This window comes from Ambystoma mexicanum, chromosome 9 (genome assembly GCF_040938575.1).
Source record: "Ambystoma mexicanum isolate Mex_15411 chromosome 9, UKY_AmexF1_1, whole genome shotgun sequence".
Classification (NCBI taxonomy): Eukaryota; Metazoa; Chordata; class Amphibia; order Caudata; family Ambystomatidae; genus Ambystoma; species Ambystoma mexicanum.
The window spans coordinates 1,505,867,011-1,505,888,671 of NC_090931.1; the positions used below are offsets into that span (position 1 = coordinate 1,505,867,011).

Here is a 21,661-nt window from a genome sequence, read left to right on the forward strand (position 1 = left end):
TACGGCGGTAAGGGTTAACGGTCACCGGTACCATTACCGGTGACCGTTAACCCTTACTGCCTTCCGTGTAATGAGGCCCATAATCTTCTTTGTGGCAGTACTTGGAGGGAAGACCTCTTTTTCATTTAAAAGCATGGTCTAGTAAAAAATGTTATTGTCCCTATGGGTTGGCCATGTTTTTTTAAGCCTAAGTGGCTCGATTTTAGAAAACTTTCCTATGGACCTTACCCGAGTTTTCGTCCATTAAACGCACGTGAAAACAAGCACCAGGGAGCCGCCATTTTCTGATAATCCTATCTTTTCCCCGATCGCCCTGGCTGACCTGCTTTTGCGGCACTAAATCAATTCCCCCGCCCCTGAGCCTGACATTATCAAAACATTCATATTCCCCGCCTCTCCCCGTGACGTTACTGTGCTGCGTAGGCAAACGCGCCCAGTCGTCTTCTGCGCGACTCCACACAGAACCCGGAAACCAACACAGATCAACTCACAACACAGCGCGCCACAATTCGGAATATGAAACTGTACTTTAAAATGAAACAGCAACACGGTACATTTGGTAAAGTACATTTGACATTAAATGTTTAGAGAATATTCAGCAATTGCCATATGAACTCCGGAAGCCATTTATTTTCTTTTATCTGTATCCGCAATAACTGTACCGTTTCATCTTGAGTCACGCGCTGTTCCTTTATGGTACACAGGGTGTTCATTTTCGTAAAAAGAATCACTTTGGAAGCACGGTGAACCGCAAGGCTGTTCCATCAACTAGGCACTAGTCCAGCCTAAAGGTTGTTATGTTGCTTCTAGCCACTAGTACAGCTTAAGGGCATGTGGGCCCTTGGCGATCGTCCCATAATATGGTGATCATGCTCCAGTTGTTGACACGAAGCTGCAGGTGTCTGCTGAAGAATCCATCCGCCGGTGTCTGAAACAGATGGCAGTGGCAGAATGGGATCAAATACCTGTTATGAAAACAAAAAAATGATAATTAGTCTCGCTAGCCGAACTTCATTAATATTACTCATTTTATTTATTACGGCCGATCAGCAACTATTTGCTTGCAAGGATAGTTCAATGGAGTATGTTCGTCTCTAAAATCAATGCGAAAAGTAACAAGATAAATCGAGTCCAACACACAATGATAAACAACAGTTAGTCTACATGTGTGAGGAATGATACAATATATGATATGGCATTTGTAACGCGCCTATACTCAAGTGTTTCTAGGCGTGACGAGGCAGGTGGGGAACAAGGGCAGACAGACAACGATCCTACTAGGCCAGGTGTCTTTCTGATCGCGCATGGGGAAGGGCTGTACATGGTTAGTTGAATACAAATTAAATAATAGGGCCAGCTGGTGGCAAGTGCAAGGTAAATGCCGGGAGAAGGGGCTGAAGGATACAGAGACAGTCCCGTAGTGCAGGTAGGCAGTGCAGGGAAAAGTGGCTGGGCCAAGGACCGAGATCGGTGAGACCAGTGGACCTGCATGCCCATGTGCCCACTACGAACAGTTTTACTTGCTTTTCCTAGCTCTTCATTCATTCATTCATTCATTCATTTATTCATGCATCCATTCATTAAATCTTCATTCCGGTATAAAAGCGTGTAAAGATTTACTTACATTATATTTGAAATTTCCATTGTGTCTCTTTGTAATGCAGTCTGTAAAACGGACAGTGCTCTTGACAACGATTTTTCGTATACTGACCTAAAATGAAACTCGGTCTAGTTTCTGAATTTTCTGCCTTATCGTCTCTTATGTTATTGCGCACTCCCTTCAAATGTAGTTCTTTCGGCATGGTCCCTGTCTCAAGGTCAAAAAACAATAGACCCTTATACTTCCAGTGCGACTTGTGGGCCTCATCTGGGCGCTGTCCTTCGCATTCTTTATTTGCAACATCACGTAGTATAGGCATCTGTGAGAACTTGAAGTTTAGAATCCGTCTATGTAGTGCGCCTCAATGTGCAAATGCGAACTGGCTTCTCTCCCAAATGCCACGAACCGCTTGGCTGGCGCGTTCTAAGTGCCTCAATTTTGTCCCCGTTGTCTGCGAGCTTTGCAGCCCAAATTGAGACATTTAATTTTTGGCGGAAGGTCAGGGAAAGTATAAAGTACCACAGGAGTTGAGTTAAAAGTGAGATTTATTGTTTGTGTGTTTGTTTTATTATTTGCAATACGCAAGCCTCCCCTCCGTTAACAGTGCGCAGCATTTACATTTACATGAGATGAGACATGAGAAAAATATATACATAAACATATGTGGGGTGAATAGAGAGAATTCAAAGATGACACCCAGCTTGTTCGCCACCCATGATGGTGAAGGTAGGGGTTAGGTTTACAGGTACACTGTACAATAACATTTATTTACAAAAAGACAATCGTATTGCAATTATTTAAACCGGGATTTGTACTTCACAATCAGCTGTGCTTCGGGTGGGCATGGCACAGTCGCAATGTTCGGTGGCAATGGATCACTGCTCTGCACAGAAACGTCCAAAATTCCATATCTGTGCTTCTCTAACACAGCGTCAATAAGGCCTTTCACAAAGTCGATCTGCATTTCATCATAGACTGGTTTGATCACCCATTGCTTACTTCGTTTTGAAAACACCTTAGTGTAGCGAGGCATCCTTACTTTACCCCTAGTCCTAGATTGTTCACGTCCGACATTGCTGTTATGGGCCAAGACCGCTAGTAGAGTGCGATGTTTCATGCCCCGAAAGCTAAAATGCAAGCGCTTTGGCCTGTACTTTAGGCACATATTGTGGAACACCTCCAAATCTCCTGTGTGACAGACTTCGGTCAGTCCTCTCAAATCTCTTGATAGAGTTTTGTAGAAAACAATCTTCTCAATGGCTTTGTGTGTCGGTGAAGATGGAATCAACCACTTCTTCTTCCGTGCCTCCTCTGGGGACAAAGGGCCATGTTCACATTGGTGGAAATGTTCATTTGCTGTCCAGTGGTGAACGTTGGTACAGTGGTGCATCAGTGACCGCCATTTTTCAAGTAGTATTTCCACTGACCCCTCACAAGTTTTTGAGCTCCACCAAAGATGGTTGGTGATAGAATGTGACCACTGCAAAATACTTTCAAAACCTTTTTTTTCCCTGCAGCCGAGATTTTCTTATTGATTGATTTAGCAAGATGCCATACGTCAAATTGATGTTTAATATGTGGGAACTGCTCTCTCATTGTCTTAGCAATTGAAACGTGTCTATCCGTGGCTATGAGGTCGATGTGCATTCCCCTCGATTGTAGATATTCCACTGATTTCATAAAACCTAGTTTCTCCATGGCCACTGAGGATGTACATTGTGTTACCTGCACGACCACCAAACTCACAATTTTCTTACTATCCATGTCCTGAAAGTGGTAGGTGCAGTACTTGGCAGAAAATCCAGGGCTGTTGCGCTGTCCATCGCCGGCTAGCCTGAATCGTTTGCCTTCGAATGTACTTGCTAGAGACAATTGTTCAATTTTCCAAGCATCACTAATGGCCGGAAACAGATAATCACGTTGGTATATGTAGTACAGCGCTTTAGAAATGAAATGGAGTCCCACAAACTGAAAGAAAGCCTCTAACTTTCTAAAACTGGAGCCACTAAAAAGTGATGCAGCTGCACACAGTAGATTGCCTGCTGGCAGTTTCCCCAGCATCGGTTGTGCAGACCATGAGAACCTGTGATTTAATCTACAGGCAGCATTTATTTTGACGTTACCGCCTTTTATTTGACGAGTCACATTAATCAATGGCTTCCCACATACTTTCCCTCTAATGGAATGCACACATTTCAGCATACTTATAATTTCCATCAAACAACTGTCGAATACAATGTATCTGCTCTCTTTCTTTAGACTGTCATCCTGCGTCAACGTTGTTTCGGCCTGCGACGTTGTGGAGATTTCAACACATTGGAAAGTGATATCGCCGATATCAAGTTCTGATGCGTCTATGGATGCTGCGGCTGGTTCATTCTCTGTCATTTCAACATCTATTACTTCAACATTGATGGGAGAACACAACAATGTTGACAGGTTTTTTGGTGGCAAATTTTTGGCGGGTGTAGATTGTGTAAATTGATCTGCAACCACTTCAGAGCTATCTTCAATACATTCAATAACATCTTCTTGTGGTGGTGCGGTCGCACTGTAGCTATGGTCTAATGCAACTTTGCTGTAGTCTCCAAACACAGTTAATTCATGTTCCGGCCATTGGACATGAGCATCTCGAGCCTGAACACGCCTCGCCTCAATTAATAGTTCCTCCATAGTGTACACGGTCTGGCAAGCCACATCTCTCATTCGCTTCACTGGGTGTATAGTTCTGACACCCACGGGTAACTGGAGGAGAGATTGGAAAAGGGATGTTCAGTTTAAACACAAGATGGAGTGTAGTAGAATTGACTGGAAAAAAACATAAAATAGTCCCCAGCACAAACATTTTTTTAAAGTTATGAACTGTTTGTAAGTAACCTTTTTTGTTTTTTTCTTTGCAACTTTTTTGACTCGACCTTCAACATCTGCACGCTGTAGCTCTGATTCGTTTCCGCATGTCCTCCCTTCCTCTTGCGCTGCAACGACTATATTTTCTGTATCCGCATAGACAGCACGGAATGAGGCTCCATCGTCTCCCTGAAACATAGTACTTTCATTACTATGTATCAAAATATTGTTAGCATAAAACACACGTGAGGACGAACACACAGGTACATCTCAATAGCCAAACACGATTTAAACATTGTGTGCAACAATCAAACGACAAGTATTCGACCATTGATGATCTATTTCGATGGAACTGTCAGTATCCATACCTCTGGTCTGCATGGACTGCCATGAATGGTTGTATTGGAGAGGAGGTATCCGCATCTCCCTGAAACACAGTACCTGGATTAGTATGCTTTTGAATATTGGAAACATAACACACACTTGGGGTCGACGGCACAGGTACATATAAAGAGATAACCACAAATGATGCATTGTCCAAAAGAATCAAGGAAAATCCAAATATGATCACATTTCATCGACTTATTTCAACGATTCCTTTACATCTGCATCATCTAAATGAGAGGTTGTGATTGTGGTGGAAGCTCCGTCGTCTCCCTGAAACACAGTACTTGGATTAGTATGGTTTTCGATATTGGAAACATAACACACACTTGGGCTCGAACGCACAGGTACATATAAAGAGATAACCGCAAATGATGCATTGTCCAAAAGAATCAAGGAAAATCCAAATATGATCACATTTCATCGACTCATTTCAACGATTCCTTTACATCTGCATCATCTAAATGAGAGGTTGTAATTGTGGTGGAAGCTTCGTCGTCTCCCTGAAACACAGCACTTGCGTTAATAGGGAAGAAAGTATAGCAAATGGAATCACGTTATATGATCACGCATGATGGAGCTGTCATTATCCATACCTCGTGCTGCTGAAGATTATCTATGGATGTTGCAAATGTAGTGCGCACTTCCGAAAGCTGTTGCGCCGATTCGTATACTTGAATGTCAGGCTCTGCATCAAGTGCAGGGGTTGACGCTCCATCAACTGCCTGAAACATAGTACTTGCATTAGTGAGGATTACAATTGTGAAAACATAACACACACACACCTGGGGTCGACAGCACAGGTAGTTATCAACGGCTAACCACGAATGAAACATTGTGTAGAACAATCAAACGACAAGAATTCCAGCTCTGATGATGACGCTCGATGGAGCTGTCAGTATCCATACCTCCTGCTGGTGAGGATCATCTAGAAACGTTGTAGATGTGGCGGACGCTTCAGCATCTCCCTGAAAGACAGTACTTGCATTAGTATGGATAACACTAATTAGAACTGAAAACAAACTCCAGTGGACGATAAATAAGGTGTATATCAATTGGAAAGCAGTAACCAAACATTCGGTAAAGTAATTACACAATAGAATACAACTATTACTTGACATGCATAAAACAAGTATGTAGCGGATTAGCCAAGTAAGATTACCTGATACGCGGTAGAAGTGGTTGATAACTGCGACCACGCCAAGGATGTAGAATGTTCTTGCTTCAGATTGAAGGGATAGTCAAGAAGTTGTAAAGGTCAATTAATGATTGATAATGAAATGCCAATATTAAAAATAGCCATGTAAGCTGACAGAATACTTGAAAAATGCTCAATACAGCACAGTTCCCTGTCCCCATATATATATACACATTGCGTTTGTGGGTTATGAAATTGAAAAAGAATATATTGATAAATGTCATTATTCAAAAAACTATACACTCATATCAATATCGAAATTATTACAAGGGATAGAACACCTACAATATCAATTAATCCATTCGGCTACCTACACACTACCGCAAGGCCTAAAGCTTAATCCGGACACTTGACTCACCGGTGGCGGAATGTGGACGAATAGAGTGGGAATAGCGTTTTCGCGCAATTGCCGTGTCGTTCGCCGTTTATTCTTCTTTGTTACCCAAGAAGTTGTGTACATGTCCAAGGAAAAGTGCCGGCTGCAGATGCGGTATCGATCACCCCTCTTGTCCTGTAAGACTTGGTGGACTCTACTTTCCAGCTCATCCAGTGGATATCCGCAATTTCTGACCCATTCTCTTATTCGATCAACAGTTTTCGGGAATACATGCATTGTAGTGCCTTCAGATTTAGCATGGGTCTTCGAAGGGCAACCGCTAATCGAACAGGCAGGCATTGTTGATAAATCTGAAAAGTATATATCTACATTATTATACAATCTTCAAGAATAAAGATTTGATACAAAAGTAAATGAATCATACAATGATCAATGCAAGGTTTGTTTTGGTCGCAGGAACTATACCAGTTAATTAGCTGCGGCTTAGTATTTGCATAAGTTGCAGAAATGTATAAATGATGTGACTAAAAACTGAATATGTGACTCATCCCTTGGATGTTCTGTATTGCACGAGAAGGAAATATGCTTACATTATAGACTGGACCCCCGAAGGGTGCAATTCGATGACAATAGACACAGATGAAAATAAATAGATCTATTGATAGCATAGCAATGGAAACTCAAGTCAATAGCAATGAGACCAATGAACCTAGCACTATTGTGTACTCAACTCGTAAATAGATAGAAATTTAAAAATCTGCGAAATATGACTAGGATACATGACCTTACCTTGACCAACAAACAGTTGGATTCAGCAAGCAGAGCAGTATGTTGCAGGAGAATAGGTGGGTGGCCACGGGTAGCACACTGATGGATTTGCTGTAAGTGGTCACAGAGGTTCACGGATAGCACGACGACGAGCAGATTAGCGTAGATCTCAGTGGTTGCCAGGTAACACGTTCAGGAGTTGACTTGCAAAGCACAAAGATGTTCTCATGAGACATATCAAGTGGTTTATAAAGTATTAGAACCAGGGGTGTGTTTGTGAATTAATGACGTATGTATGTCGTGGTCTTAGGGGGCGGCCTGCTTCAAGGGGGGAGGCCTGGCTGGAGACACGGGGTCTGAGGAGACCATGTGAACAATGGCCCCTTGGCGTGGGACACCTTTTGAAGTGTACATGTAGTTTGGCACCTTAGCTGTTTGCGCCCGTCACAGTCCCCCATGCCAGCGCGCATCCACCGGCGCGAACCGCCTTTGATACAGGGGGGTGGGATGGATGGCCCTGGGGCGTGCAGATAAGGCACAGGAAGACTGCTGAATGGAGACACACTTATGTGGATAGCAGGCGGGCGGCCTGCTTCAAGGGGAGGCCTGGCTGGAGACACGGGGTCTGAGCAGGCCTTGTGACCGTTGGCCCCTTGGCGTGGGACACCTTTTGAAGTGTACATGTAGTTTGGCACCTTGGCCTTTCGCGCCCCTGACAGCCCCCCATGCCAGCGCGCATCCACTGGCGCGAACCGCCTTTATATCAATATACAGTATATCGCCTTTATATCAATGATAGTATATCGTTGCTTATCAATAACAAATGCCACATACCAGAGATTCTTGTGAGCACATACCCACACTTCAACCGGTGTATTATAGTGGTCAAGACCCTAAGGCCTGTATAATCCAATGGTAATTGTTAGTATAGATATATGTGTGACTTTTATAGAGACATAACCTACTGAAAGACTTTGCTCAAGTGTTATTTAGTGCATGCATTATCGAGAATATGTTATGTTAGCTTAGATAGATAGTGACCACCCTGCTTCACAGCGACCAGACCTTCACCCATTCGGAGCACAGATGTCTGACGTCCATCCTTGAATGGAGACACACTTGATTAATTTAAAAAATCGAGACAACCGTTGTTAAAATATATGTGGTGTTTTATTTTGTATCTTATTTTCATGACACAAAAATACAAGACTTTAAAGATTATACAGGTCAGGTTGCAGCACAGCGAGAGAAAATCCCCTGTACTGACCGCTGTCACTCGGGAACGTTTCTCTAATGGCATGAACGGCACAGGCGGGTATCACTCTTCGAACGCGGTGTCCAAGCCTCCCGTGAAGCCACCATGTAAATGAATGATAGGCCACTAGCCTGTACCACCTGTGAAAAGGAATGAAACAAACTGTTTTTAAATGACCAAGATAAGTTTAATAAACATTTGTTGTCAATGACAATTCTTGTAACTAATGGCATTTTACACGGACAAATGCTATCTAGACAATGCACACTATTGAACGACTTACATGCGTTACAATGATATGTAGATGTAATTTTGGATATAGTAGAAGAACATGAAATAGGAGTGGCATGACAAGCAGAGTATACTTACTCGTTACTCGGATTACGAGGACAAACATTTGCTCGAAGTTCGTGCATAAGCACCATCATTATTCTCAGCATGGCCCGTGTGAGACAGGCTGCCCTGAAGTCTGGCAGCTCGGTGATGCATTGCGGTCGTGGCTCGCCTTCCGAAATGTAGGCCAGGCATCCCGAGTTTTCTCGGCAGCAGCAGTTCTCGTCCTCAGTTGGCATTAGCTCGCACCAATTGCATGTGCACCAGGTGGAGACACCATCCATTCGACTTAGCACAGGATCTTCATCTGTTGATTCGTCCTGCCAACTGCCGTCCGAATCCCCATCGTTTTCGCGTGCTTCCCTTTCCAGTAGTTCCTCCTCGGTATACTCGGGCTCGTACATGTAGGGCATTATTGTAGCCATTGTGTGTTAAACTAAAATAATTTATAGCGGTGGTACTGGTATCTGTTCACACGGGCTACAAGCGGCGAAGGTAGCTGACCAGACCACTGAAACGAGTCACAGAATACTCAAAGTAACACAGAGAGAGGAATGGAATCGAAAATCTGCTGCTGTGTGTTGTGAAACGGTCTGTTTATACTTATTGAGGAAAGAGGCGTCCTGCCATTTCCATGGCGACACGTCATTAGCTGAAGCGCAGCGAATGTTGACACGAGACGTGCTTTGGCGTTGGGAAATGGGCGGTACGAGTCTGCTGATGACAAGCTCAGGGGCGGGGGAATTGATTTAGTGCTGCAAAAGCAGGTCAGCCAGGGCGATCGGGGAAAAGATAGGATTATCAAAAAATGGCGGCTCCCTGGTGCTTGTTTTCGCGTACGTTTAATGGACGAAAACTCGGGTAAGGTCCATAGGAAAGTTTTCTAAAATCGAGCCACTTAGGCTTAAAAAAACATGGCCGACCCGTAGGGCCAATAAAAATTTTTAGTAGACCATGCCTTTAACTTAGAGCATGAGGGGCAGAGCTAGGATTCTGACAATGGACATGGAGAACTTTTGCTTTTGCCATCCTGACAGTTATTTTGGTTGAGGCAGGGAAACCCCTTTTTCAGTTAGGCTAAAATAGGATTTTCCTTTTGTTTTCGTAATATAATATAAGTTTATGCCAACTGTTGGGAAGGAAATGAACCTATCACACCCCCCCTACGCACTTTAGGCTAAGGCAAATCCCATAAAGGCACCTCTGATGTGCCAGAGGGGAGGAGAGCATGCTAAGAGAGACTGCACGGACATAATCCTACATGAATTGTAGATGTTTGGATTTAGAGCGTGCATATAAACAGGCACCTTTTTTTTAGCTATGGTCGATACATTGGGCCTGCATGGCAGCGCGGTAGACAGCAACCACAAACCTAATGAAACCGGAATGGGCCCAAGCACTGATATGAGAGAGAGAGAGAGACCCACGCTGTTAGTTTTCACAGAAACTCTTCTTTGTTCGCAAACTGTTGCCAATACATGTTATCTGGAGAAGGAATGCACCCCACAAGACCATGAGATAGTACCAGGTGCCTTGGCATACACGATTATAGCAGCCAACCAGCACAGGCCCGACCCCCACCCAGCCAACTATGAGATACAGCCCCTACGACAGCCCCTGTCCCAAGACCCCTGAATTCCACGATAGTAGATGACCCCAGACCACAAACCATAAACCTGCATGCCATAAAAGATCTAAAGAACACAACCATTCCACCTTATTTCACAATGACAAGACTTGTAATGCGAGGTACAGGGAGGAATAAAGTCCAAAGTGAGTGTGGAAGCCTTGGGTGCGGATGGTGCAATACAGAATGAGTGAAGGATGTGTGGGTTAGCCTGACTTCATGACTCTCGCCTGTGCTAGTCCCAGAGCCTCCCAGGTGCCCAGCATAGTGATAGAGTAGCATTGTCTCATAATGTAACTTATTGCCACCCCGACCTACGTCCAGCAGACCCCACGTGATGGAAGATGGACGGGGCTGGTCTGGCATCTCCTATAGAGCAGGCTGACCATTTATGGGGTCACCAACCAGCCGTGCAGGTATTTACTGTATACTGATGATACTCTGCCCCTTTTTAAGCTCTTGCTTGCACCCTTTTTGCTCAGTAGGTTCATGGGCAGCAGAGTTCTTTGCTGGCACCCCTAATGTTTGTATAATTAAAATGTGTTATCATTGCCAGAATCTCTTGGACTTTTTTCCCTAACAGGTTGTATTTTTTCTGTTCTGAGCGTTCAGAGGTGGGCCTTCACAACCACCATGACCCCTCAATGTCAGAATCTTACTACTGCACCCTTACAATTCAAATTCAAGTTTTAATCCATCAAGGAAATCGGGTGGGGGGGCTGACCATTAATAATGAGTTTAGTTATTATGAATATCAAATATTATTTTCTGTATAAATGATTTGATTCAACGCCTTATCAACGTTGGAGCCAACTTCTTATTTATGTATATTTTGTTGGGTTAAATGGCTAAACGTTTACTAATGACAGAGTCTCACTCATGCTGCAGAGAGAAGTCAAGGAGTACATTCTAATTTTACTTGAGAAGGTATTTAATAAAATCATTGATAAAAAAAATTGTTTTGAATATTTGAGAAGAGAAGGCAAGGAGAAGGGGAGGTGGAACGTACACCACAGGAACATATTTAGAGCAAGACAACAGGAGGTGATAATCGAGTGGAGGAGGGACAAGAAGCTTTAGAGAATTTCAGAGTTTGGAGGGAGGAGGAAGATAAGCTTCAGAAGAGGGAGCTGGACAGACATCAGAAGCTTCACAGAAAATCAGAGTATAGAGACGAGGAGGACGATACGGTTCAGAAGAGAGAGGTAGAGGGACACCAGAAGCTGTAGAGGATGAGATTTGTGTTTTTCTTTCTTCAACCATTTTAGTTTGAATTTTTTGCTTGAATTTCTTTATAGAAAGCGAGAGGAAATCACCTTCACCCTTCCACTGCCCCTACATGCCCCTCCACCCCCAACATTGCCTATCCCAACTCACCAGCTACAGAGCAAAATAATTTGACTTAAAATGGTTTGAACAAAAATGGTTTGATTGATTGACCTACTTCCAAGAGACATCAAAGGGAAGGAGTAGAAAGGAGGTGAAGAGAACATCTAAGGTTGGAAGGGAGGAGGTGGAGAAGAACCAGAGGAAGGGAGTGGAGCTAGAAAGAACACCAAAGAATGGATGTAGGAGGTGTAGAAGGAGCAGCAGTGGAATGAACCATGAACCACAGGGATAGGGAGGTGATGGAAAGGGTGCAACAGAGCACCAGTAGAAGTACTGATGTGGAGAGGAGGCAGAGGCAGTTCTGCAACAAGGAGGGTTTTGGTTGAATCATCAAAAAGATAAGGATGGGAGTGAGGAAGAAAGAAAGGAAAAAGAAGGATGGGTTGGAGCCAAGTCCCCACAGATCTCTCTTTCAGGTGGGCTGGGCATGGCCATCGCTTTTGGATCCAGACCCTGGGGGTGGGCCAGTGCGAGAGGATCACCTGGGTGAGGGGTCCTCTGGGAGTGGGACAGCGGATGGTGAAACGTGATATCCCTCTCTTCCCTGTAACAACCTTTTCCCCATTCTACCCGATGGGATATTTAGAAACTCAAACCCCACCTCCTTTCCTGCACAAACACTTTCTCATAGACAGCCCACTCTGGGAGAAAACAGACTCACACACAAGACATGTAGATGACGTGCCCCAATACTATGGTCAGGCATTTATCGACAATCACTCACACCTGGCTTCCATCATACTTCCTCACACAGACAAAAGGCGCAGCACGAGAGCACACTTTGAGCGAGGCAAAACACACAAAGGTACAGCAGTTTTCGAGTTGGCAGATGAACGAGGGGAAAAAGACAGTGAGGCACAAGAGGTTCGTGAGAGGGGCAACATCCTTGACCTCGTTGACAGGAAGCCGTTACCTTCAAGCCAGAAAACCAGGAAACAAGACTAAAGAATCTTGCATTGTGTGTCAGAGATATTGAGGGTCCTCCCGCGTAACTGACCAAGGAGGAGAGGAGCAGCAGACGCTGTATCAATCTTATTTATTTCATTTATTTTTTTTGCAATTTATATAGCACACCCAAGTCAAAGGCATCTAGGCGCTGTTCTTACAGAATATGTCATACACAGTTACAAATGTAGCATCGTTACAGAATTGTTCAAAAATGGGTGAAAGTTACAAGTTTAACATGGCTACACAGGTGTCAGTAAGTCATGAAGAAATACGGTATAGTACAACTGTTGTTACAAGGTAGGTTCAGAAGAAAGGACAATATTGTGAGCTGAGCTGTAGGTAGGGGTAACTTAAGCTAGGGCGTTGTTTGGATTACTAGCTAGTAGGTTGATATAGGAGGCGTATTTACGTGTTTCCTGCGAAAAGAGCCATGTTTTCAGCGGTCTTCGAAAGGTCCAGAACAAGTCTTCTGACCAAAGTTTGGCAGGCCGGGGATTCCAGTGTCTAGCAGTAGGTGGATGGGAAGCTGCGGCCTTCGGCTTTCTGTAATTTGAATCTAGGTGTGTAAAGCAAGTGCAAGTGAGCAGATTGTGTAGGTTTGTTGTTTGGGATCTGGAAACTTTATCGGCCAAGTAGATAGGGCCATGTTATGAAGGCATTTATGAGTCAGCGTAAGGGTTTTGAAGAGGATACACTCTTGTACCAGAAGCCAGTGGATGCTCCTTGTTGTCATGGAGATATGTGCGTTTTTAGGTATGTTTAGGGCTGCTCTGAGGGTGTTAATTTGAATTACCTGTAGCTTTTTGATGTTTTGGGCCTTGGTACGGCACAAGGTGCATTACAGTAATCCAATCCTTGGCTCCAAGAACAAAGAAGCGACATAGAACAACACACCCGGATAGTTGGGGAGACCTGTCTGGGTGAAGTCAAGGTTGCAACTAGCAAAAATGTAAAGCGAGTGAGGGAAGGAACATTGTTAAATGCGTGTGATGAAAGACGCAAGTGAAGCTATATTGCTGATGAATATTTGAACATTAGAAGAAGGGATACGATACCGTTGACAGAGTGGTCCAGCATTGTGAATGCGCTCAATCGAAGGTCTCTATACGGTATCTTGGCGAAAAGGAAATGAAAGCAGAATACAATGTGAAATGTAAATTGAAGTGGTCCTGCAACGGTTTTTGCAAAAAACATCGCACATGTGAAACACAAAAACATGTGAGTTAAACTTGTTCAACATCAGCAGGGTGGAGTCTACGAGAGAGGGCATGGACTGAGGACTAAGAGGAAGCATTATCCTGCATTGTTCAATCATTCTTAAAGCCCAATCTAATCACTTAGTTTATTGTTACATTAATGAAGTCCATTTGAACATTTAACCTCGAGTCATGTTGTCAAACTGAACAAGATTATTGATGGGGCAAAGGCCAGGTAGGACATTAGCCTGTATGTGTGTATACTGAAATGTGCTGGCTTGAGTCGTATACTAAGGTGCAAAATTCTAGCAGTGACTATGCATGGGTGGCAGAATAATGGTACTCAAATAGCAATTACTGTTAGCGAGTGTGGCGTTGTATGATGGTCCAGAGATATGCTTAAGTGCCCCTAGGAGCATGGAGGGTAAATTGGGAATCAGAGTGGATAACGCCCTAAATCCAACCACAGTAGGTTAATCACAGTACCGTAGTGCCTTAGGTTTTAAGAAAGGACAATACAAGAGGACATAGAATATAAATATGAGTTCAGAAAAGTGGGGAGATGGAAGGAAAAGTACAAGAAGGTGGAGGGGGCAAAACATCTATGTGGCAACCTGCTTGCCCTACATCGGAAACCAGTCTCAACCATGGAGATGTTGGAGTCGCCCGAGAAAGTGGTCTGTGAGAAAGTGATTAATCCATGTGCTGGTGGACTCAAAAGAGAGGAGTAAGTGAACCCCCCTTACACTAAAATGCACTATTCTGCCGCTTTTGTGTGCTTTCACATGACATAACTGAATATGTGATTGCAAAACATATGGGCACACAGCACCTTGCTTAAACAAAGGTAAATATGAGGATCTCTTATCTGAAATGGAACATATAACCTAAAAAAACCCTTTCTGGCTGTGCCTGAGTGCACTTAGTCACAGTAGCATATTGCAAAGCGGAGGGTTGTCTGAGTGTTGTCAGTAAAACACTCTCTACGGCTTGCTGCTCTGTTTGCTGGTGGGCAGGAGTCTCCTTTCTATTGCAGTTACTGAGGAGGCACTACTGCTAGCAGATTTGTCAAAACCTGACTCCAAACGCAGAGCGTAGCAGAGTGTTGGCTGAGTGTTTGCGGAGTGGAGGTGGAGAAAATGGACATGGACCCGAGGTGTGAGGCCGAGGGATCGTCAAGGACCCAGAGCCAACTGCGATTCAAGACCAATGCTGTTAAGGGAGCGAACAGCATTTCACAGTTTCTAAAGCAGCCTTGTCTATGCGAGATTCCTCCTCTGATGAAATAATCCCTCCCACCCCCATTACTCCTTCCTTGAGGTTCGATGCGAGGGTGGTATTGGAAATTACCCTCTCTGCCCTCTCCAAGCTTACCTTTGACGAGCTGCGATCAGCTGATCCCCACGGCTTGTCGCAACCGTGACCTTCTGCGGTAAAGATCACGGAGGGAATGGGTGATGGCCGGGATGGTCCTCCATCACAACCACAAGGAATATGTGCCCCGGAGGAGACTGTAAACACGGGTGTGCTCAATAACGAGCAGCAGGGTTTACCGAGGGATGCAATAATTGTTTTAAGTCCTAAGATCACTGATATCCAGGCAGAAGCAGACAGCGGGTGGGTGGGGCCTGTTCGGCTGAGGTGGGTCCCCGAACACAGCAATGGGCTGCAGCTGGAGAGCTTGCCCGTTAAACCAATCCCTCTTAACGGAGGACCGGTGTCCACAGCAGCACAGGAGCTCATCTACAAGGGAATCAAAGTCCCAGGATGTAAACAGAAACCTAGAAGTAAATAACTGGCCAGTTTTAAAAACATCAGAGAAACTGGATTGACAACGGGACTGGTGAGGTGCCAGCAGGAAAGCAGCGATCCGATCGCCGGGAAGGCCCCTCCTGCTTTGATCCAGGATAATGAATCGCCTGTCTTTGCGGATACTGAACTCCTCTCTACTCCTGATTTAGTAGAAGAGCAAACCACGGCTCCATATGGAGCTTCTGAGGCCGGTTCGGTCCTGGAGACTGCCAAGCATCCCTTGGTAAAGATATCCTTGCTGGGGAATCCAGTTGTGCCCCCCTAGGTCCTCCTAATCAAACCTCACATCAAGCAGAGGAGCTGCTGACTGAGGACTCTAGCAAGGTAACGGATCAAGCATGTGCAGAGTGCCCTGAACACAGGGAAAATCGAGCGAAGGGTTTAAATCAAGATCCAATCAAAAATTCATATGCAGCTGTAGAGGGAGAATCTTCTGCTGCCCTCCTTGTGAAAGACATTCCCTGCCTGACTTTGCAAATGAGCTCGACCCACCAAAGTAGAGCAAGAAAGAGATGCATACGGGAAGTGCGGCCAGAGCTAGAATTCAACGTGCCTGGCCTCTATAAAAGGCAAATAGCATCCGGTGAAGATAAGGTGCCGGATGGTCCCTGAGGAAAATCAACAGAGATGGCGAATAGGGGGCCAAGTAAGAGGACGACGGTCAGAACACGCAAGACTGGTAAAAGCAACAAATCCAGCCACCAAGTTCAAGCGAGGCTTCAGGTTATGAAACGGTTTCGGAAGACGACTGTCCCTAGGCCAAATGTAGAAGATCTAAAAATCAGACAGAAATCACTCAAAAGAACACAGTAAGGGTGCAGGAGTTCAACAGGTGGGAAGACCAATGTGACTCACTTCAAACTGCAATCAGCTCAATGGTTTCAATCACCATTCTGAAACTTTATGAAAAATTGAATGACAGCTACAAGGACCAATCAACTCTTCTTGCTTTAATTTTTATTGAATGCCATATGGAAGCATTGCGCGAAAAAAGAGTAAAGGAAAAATACTGAGGGTGTGATTTACAAAACTCCGATTGACTTAATTGAAGAGGCCAGAGCGGACAAAAGTTTAAAAAAAAAATCCTTTAGGGACACAATAAAAATGATGCAGCCGCAATACAAATCCAGGAGTACTTCAATGAGACAACAGGATGCTGGAAGTAAGGTCTGTGGAGTCTATGCAACAAATTAAGTATCCTGTGTGACCCGTCTTGGCATAGATGAACCCCTACCTGAAGTTAGTAAGACTCAATTTCAAGAAGTCAACATAAATCTGCAACCAGAGGCCAATAGGAATTCTCAACTTGAAACCGCAGGAACCCTCCCCAAGAAAATTCATGTAAGATTGTGTCACATCTGACCGACGAAAATATGGGCAAAACCCCCAAAACAGGGGTCAAAGAAATGACCACTAGCCCTGGTCCATCCACTAGTGGTTGTGGCTTTGAGTCAGCTGTCACGGAGTGTGGAAGCGGAACTGTTAAAATGTATGTAACATTGAACACCAACCACTTCCCAATTTTTGGGAAGGATGGTACTAAATGGATGGTCCCCCCCGAAGAAGGAGTTAAAAAAAGACCAAACGTGTCCTACTGCCTAAATCTAAAACTATACCTGTTGGCTTTACATCAAAAGGCAGAGGTACAAGGAACTTTATTAGAAATCTAAGACCTGTCCCAGATAATTAATCTATTCTGTCAAAAAGAACAGAAGAGTATCACCCGGATGACACACAAAAATATATGAGACCATGCAGGTTCTCGGCTGAATCTTGTGGGTCCCATCCACCTGATACAGTATCATCAAACAAGGAAAATGACGGAGATGTCCTCCTTCAGTTATCCACCTATGAAGACTGAGTCAGAGGCCTCTGTTGAGAGCTGTGCAGTTACTACCAACCAGCCCAGCCCAATCCCAATAAGAAAGTCGCAGAATCAGGTTGCACTCCCCTACCGGCTACCTATTTGAGACCCTGGAGGGAAAACGGGCAAGACTGGCTCTCCAATCTACAGCCCCTGTAGGGCGACAGCCGACTATTAAAAACAAAGTTAGAATAATCACATAGGGATAGGCGCCCTGGAGAAAGGAGACTGTTGGGGAACGGACGACATCTACCCTTAAAGCAAGTAGGTGAGTCCAACCACTCAGAAAGGCAGAATACCGTACAGGAAAACAGAAAAGTGATCCTGGAGGGAGTGCTGAAAGCAAAGGACAGTCTAATTCTGAACAGGAACAACATAATGAGTCGATTTCATCTCATACCTCAACGACGGGTGATGGAATCTAAAGATATTAAAAGCGTGGACTTTCCTAATGAACACGAAAATGATTGAGTGTGCCTACACTTGACATCCTCAGCCCCAACAACAATGTTGGTGAAGGCAGTTAATGGGCCTCATTCCGAGTACGGCGCTAACCAATGGCGCTATTAACGCCTTGGTTGACGCCGTACCCGGACCGGCAGCGCCTTGGTGGATGGCGGAATTACCGCCCCATTCCAAGGTTGGGGGGCGGTAATTCCCCATTCACCAAGGCTCTTCCCCATTCCCAAATGAGCCCCCATAGGGCTCAATGGGAATGGGGAAGATGCAAATAACGGTGACCGTTCATTACGGTCACCGTTATTGGCTTGGACGCCCCTTTGCGCCCTCGACTTTAACACCTGCTCAAAGCAGGCGTTAAGGGCGAGAGTGCAAAGGGAACTCGGAGTATGGCGGTAAGGGATCACCGCCACCGGTCTCGTTACCGGTGGCCGCTATCCCTTACCGCCATACTCGGAATGAGGCCCAATGACTTAAGAATGCGAACAGAAGCCATATTGACCCTGCAGAGGAGGTAGCGCGATCCTGGGATTGGCTCCCGAGAGCGCTAAATTCTATACCCTCTGACTAGAGGGCCGAACCGAATGGACCCGGAACTTTGCAAATAGGCTCATGGAACACCAAAGGTTTCACTCACCTGTTTCAGGCTCTCGATCCAGGCTTGGTGAATTTTTATATTATTTGCTTACAGGAATCATGGCTAAGGGAGACACACCTTCTAGATGGATACACTGGCTACTTAAATACAGCAATAAAAGGGAGGAGGGGAAGGCCAAGTTCAGGCCTCCTAACCTTTATCAAAAATCATTCCTTGGGAAAGGTCTTAAGAGTAATACACCCAAACTCTCTATCACAAATAATAAGAATGAAGTTGACAGATTGCCGAAATGAAAGTCTGGGAAATCTGGCAGTCTTTAATTTATACTGGAACCCCAAAGCAAAGGAACATGGCCATTTCATTGACTGACACGAAATGGATCGATTGGATCCATGCAAAAATAGAGAGAACCTGGATTATTATTTGCAGCAACCTCAATATAGACTGCCTTTGCCCTTGCTCAAGAAAACCAGGAGTGTCGGAAAATAAAGACGAGAACCAAACTACGAGATCTCGAAAGTGGGTGTAAGTAACCCTTTTAAGGAATATATATATATGGTAAAAGGCAGGTTGAGGGGGACCTTACTGTGGCAGCAACCTGGCATTCTAAATTCTCTAGTGCTACCCTGGATTACTTCATTGTGACCGGCTCTATTTTCGCCGGAAGAGCCTCCCTATAAGGGATTCCAACAAAATACAGTGACCATGACCGCTTGGTATTAACGTGCGTGAGATCAGGGCAGCCTTCTAAGGGCAAACTGAAACTAAAAAACTGGAACCACCCTCTGTTAGTTTAACCTGGGAAGAACAGGCTACGCATCAAACCAGATAACATCCCCCAGCTGGTAAAGACCTTAAAAGCCTCCGAGTGGTAGGGAAAAAAGGAATGAAGTCTACACTCTGACGAAATCATGTATGTGATCCATTAATGACTGACAAAAAAATGTCTTTTGAATCATGATCTCAGGATTCTAAGGACACTTCCACTTATCTCAAGGAGAGAAAAGATGAAAAAAGGAAACAATGCCACAGGAATTGGGTCAAATCACATCGAGCGATCCTCTACTAAAACAACGCTGAATTTATGATGCAGGATATGGACACAAGAAACATCAGAAATCTTTGGCAATTGTCAAATGGGAGGGACCGTGATAACGGTATGCTCCAGCTGAACCCAATCCACAAAAGTAAATGGGTTGAGCATTTTGAAATCTCATTTGCTGAGAGAAAGGTGAGACAGTCAGAGGAAAACTGGACCGGGAATGATTCTTGGCAAATCAAATTCCAAAAAGATTAAATACAGGGTATCATATTAAAAGCAAGCAACTCCAGAGTGCCCGGCCCAGATGGGCTAACGAACGCTATGCTCAAGGAGGCCCCAGAAGCCTGGGCAGAATTCTGCCTGATCCCTTTTAACAGGGTAGCCTTTTGCAGAAGAGTACATACATCCTGGAGGTGCACTGTGGTCATTTCTATCTATAAGGAGAATAGAAGAGACCGTAAAAACTACACACCGATAGCCCTCCTGGATGTATTGGTCAAAATCTTTGCTGGGGTTCTACTGGCAACATTAAAGGATTGGGTGATACATTCAAACTCCTCCGACCGAAGACAAACTGGTTTCATGAGGAATGTGGGATGTAGCCTGACTCTATTTCTAATTAACCTCTTAAAGATGAAAACATTAAGGGGGATAACAACTTATTCATGGCTTGCATTGATATGGAATGTGCCTTAGACAGTATTGACAGAGAAAAACTATGGGGCAAAATGTCAACAATGGGATGCCCAAAAGATCTAATTGAAGCCATCAAGGACCTACACACGGGGACTTCCTTGAAAATAAGATAAGACCAGGCGGGAAACCTGACCAGAGAAATAACATTGAGGTTTAAAGCAGGGTTGCCCCTTGGCGCCAATCCTTTAGAATATTTACACCACAGATATGAAGGATGTGCTAGATCCCCCCCCCCCTCGATCCTGCCCACCGAAGATCAACGGGTCATCCGCAGGTAGGAGGATGACTTGATTCTCCTAGACAAAATGCTGTTTGGGCTACAGAAAAATCTAGACGCCCGGAAGATCTACGTCGAACAGAATGGATTGAAGATCAATATAAGACAGACATTTTGGTAATGTCCAATCAAAGGAAAAAGAACTGGGTCTTGAAGGAAAATAAAATTAATGTCAACAGCTCAATCAAGTACCTAGGAATCCCGATAAGGGCAAGCAGGTTTGAGAAACCTTGGAGATCAAGTTTGAATTTAAAAGTAACCCAGTTATCAGCCCAAGGCATGCTAATTGGGAAAAAATATGGGACATTTTCATTTCTTCCGGTCATCAGTTTTTATAATCAAAAGGTGGTACCATCATTAATCAATGCGACGGAGGCAGGACTGGGAATTGATTGGGAAAGCTAGGAAAGCCTAGAAAGTAAATTCTGGAAAAAAGTCTAAGTCTTCCAAATGAAATCCCCATGGCAGTTATAAGACACGATCTGGGCCTCCTGTCATTACATGTAAGAACCGTCTAGAAATCCCTAAAGCTAGGCACAGAGACAAGATTTTGGTTAATTGTTCTACATACTAAAGTGAGACTGCACTAATATGGGATCTCAAAGCACGACAGATGCCGTCTATGTGGGGCCCGCCCGGAATCGCTCAAACATCCGATTCTCTTCTGTCCAGAACTAAGAATACAAAGAAGCATTCTTTTACATCAGCGTATGAGAAATACCTATGGTGAAGATGCTGATGTCTGGTGGGAGGTGGGTCCGACGAGAGCACTAGTACTCTTTTTGGAACTGATATTCTCTGAGAAATTCCCGACACTTGGTAAATAAAGGGGTGTCTAGGAGCTGTGATGTGGTCTTAACCTTGATTGTGTGGAACCTTAAGGGAAGAAAAGTGTTGCAGCACCTAGATTTAACAGGAGTGACACGCGTGTTGACATTCTAAATCTCTGCTCTGTGGACTTTTGGTTTTCACTTTTTTTACCCTGCCTTTAGGCGGTTTCGTGTTTATGTACACCCCCTCCTCCCCCAGAA

At 44.4% G+C, this 21,661-nt stretch overlaps 1 protein-coding gene across 1 annotated transcript in view; it reads right to left on the reverse strand.

Annotated features, from left to right (window-relative positions):
* LOC138487539 (zinc finger protein 850-like) overlaps positions 1-21,661 on the reverse strand; it is a 230,537-nt gene that overhangs the window by 124,686 nt on the left and 84,190 nt on the right. The gene's annotated exons all lie outside the window — the stretch shown is intronic.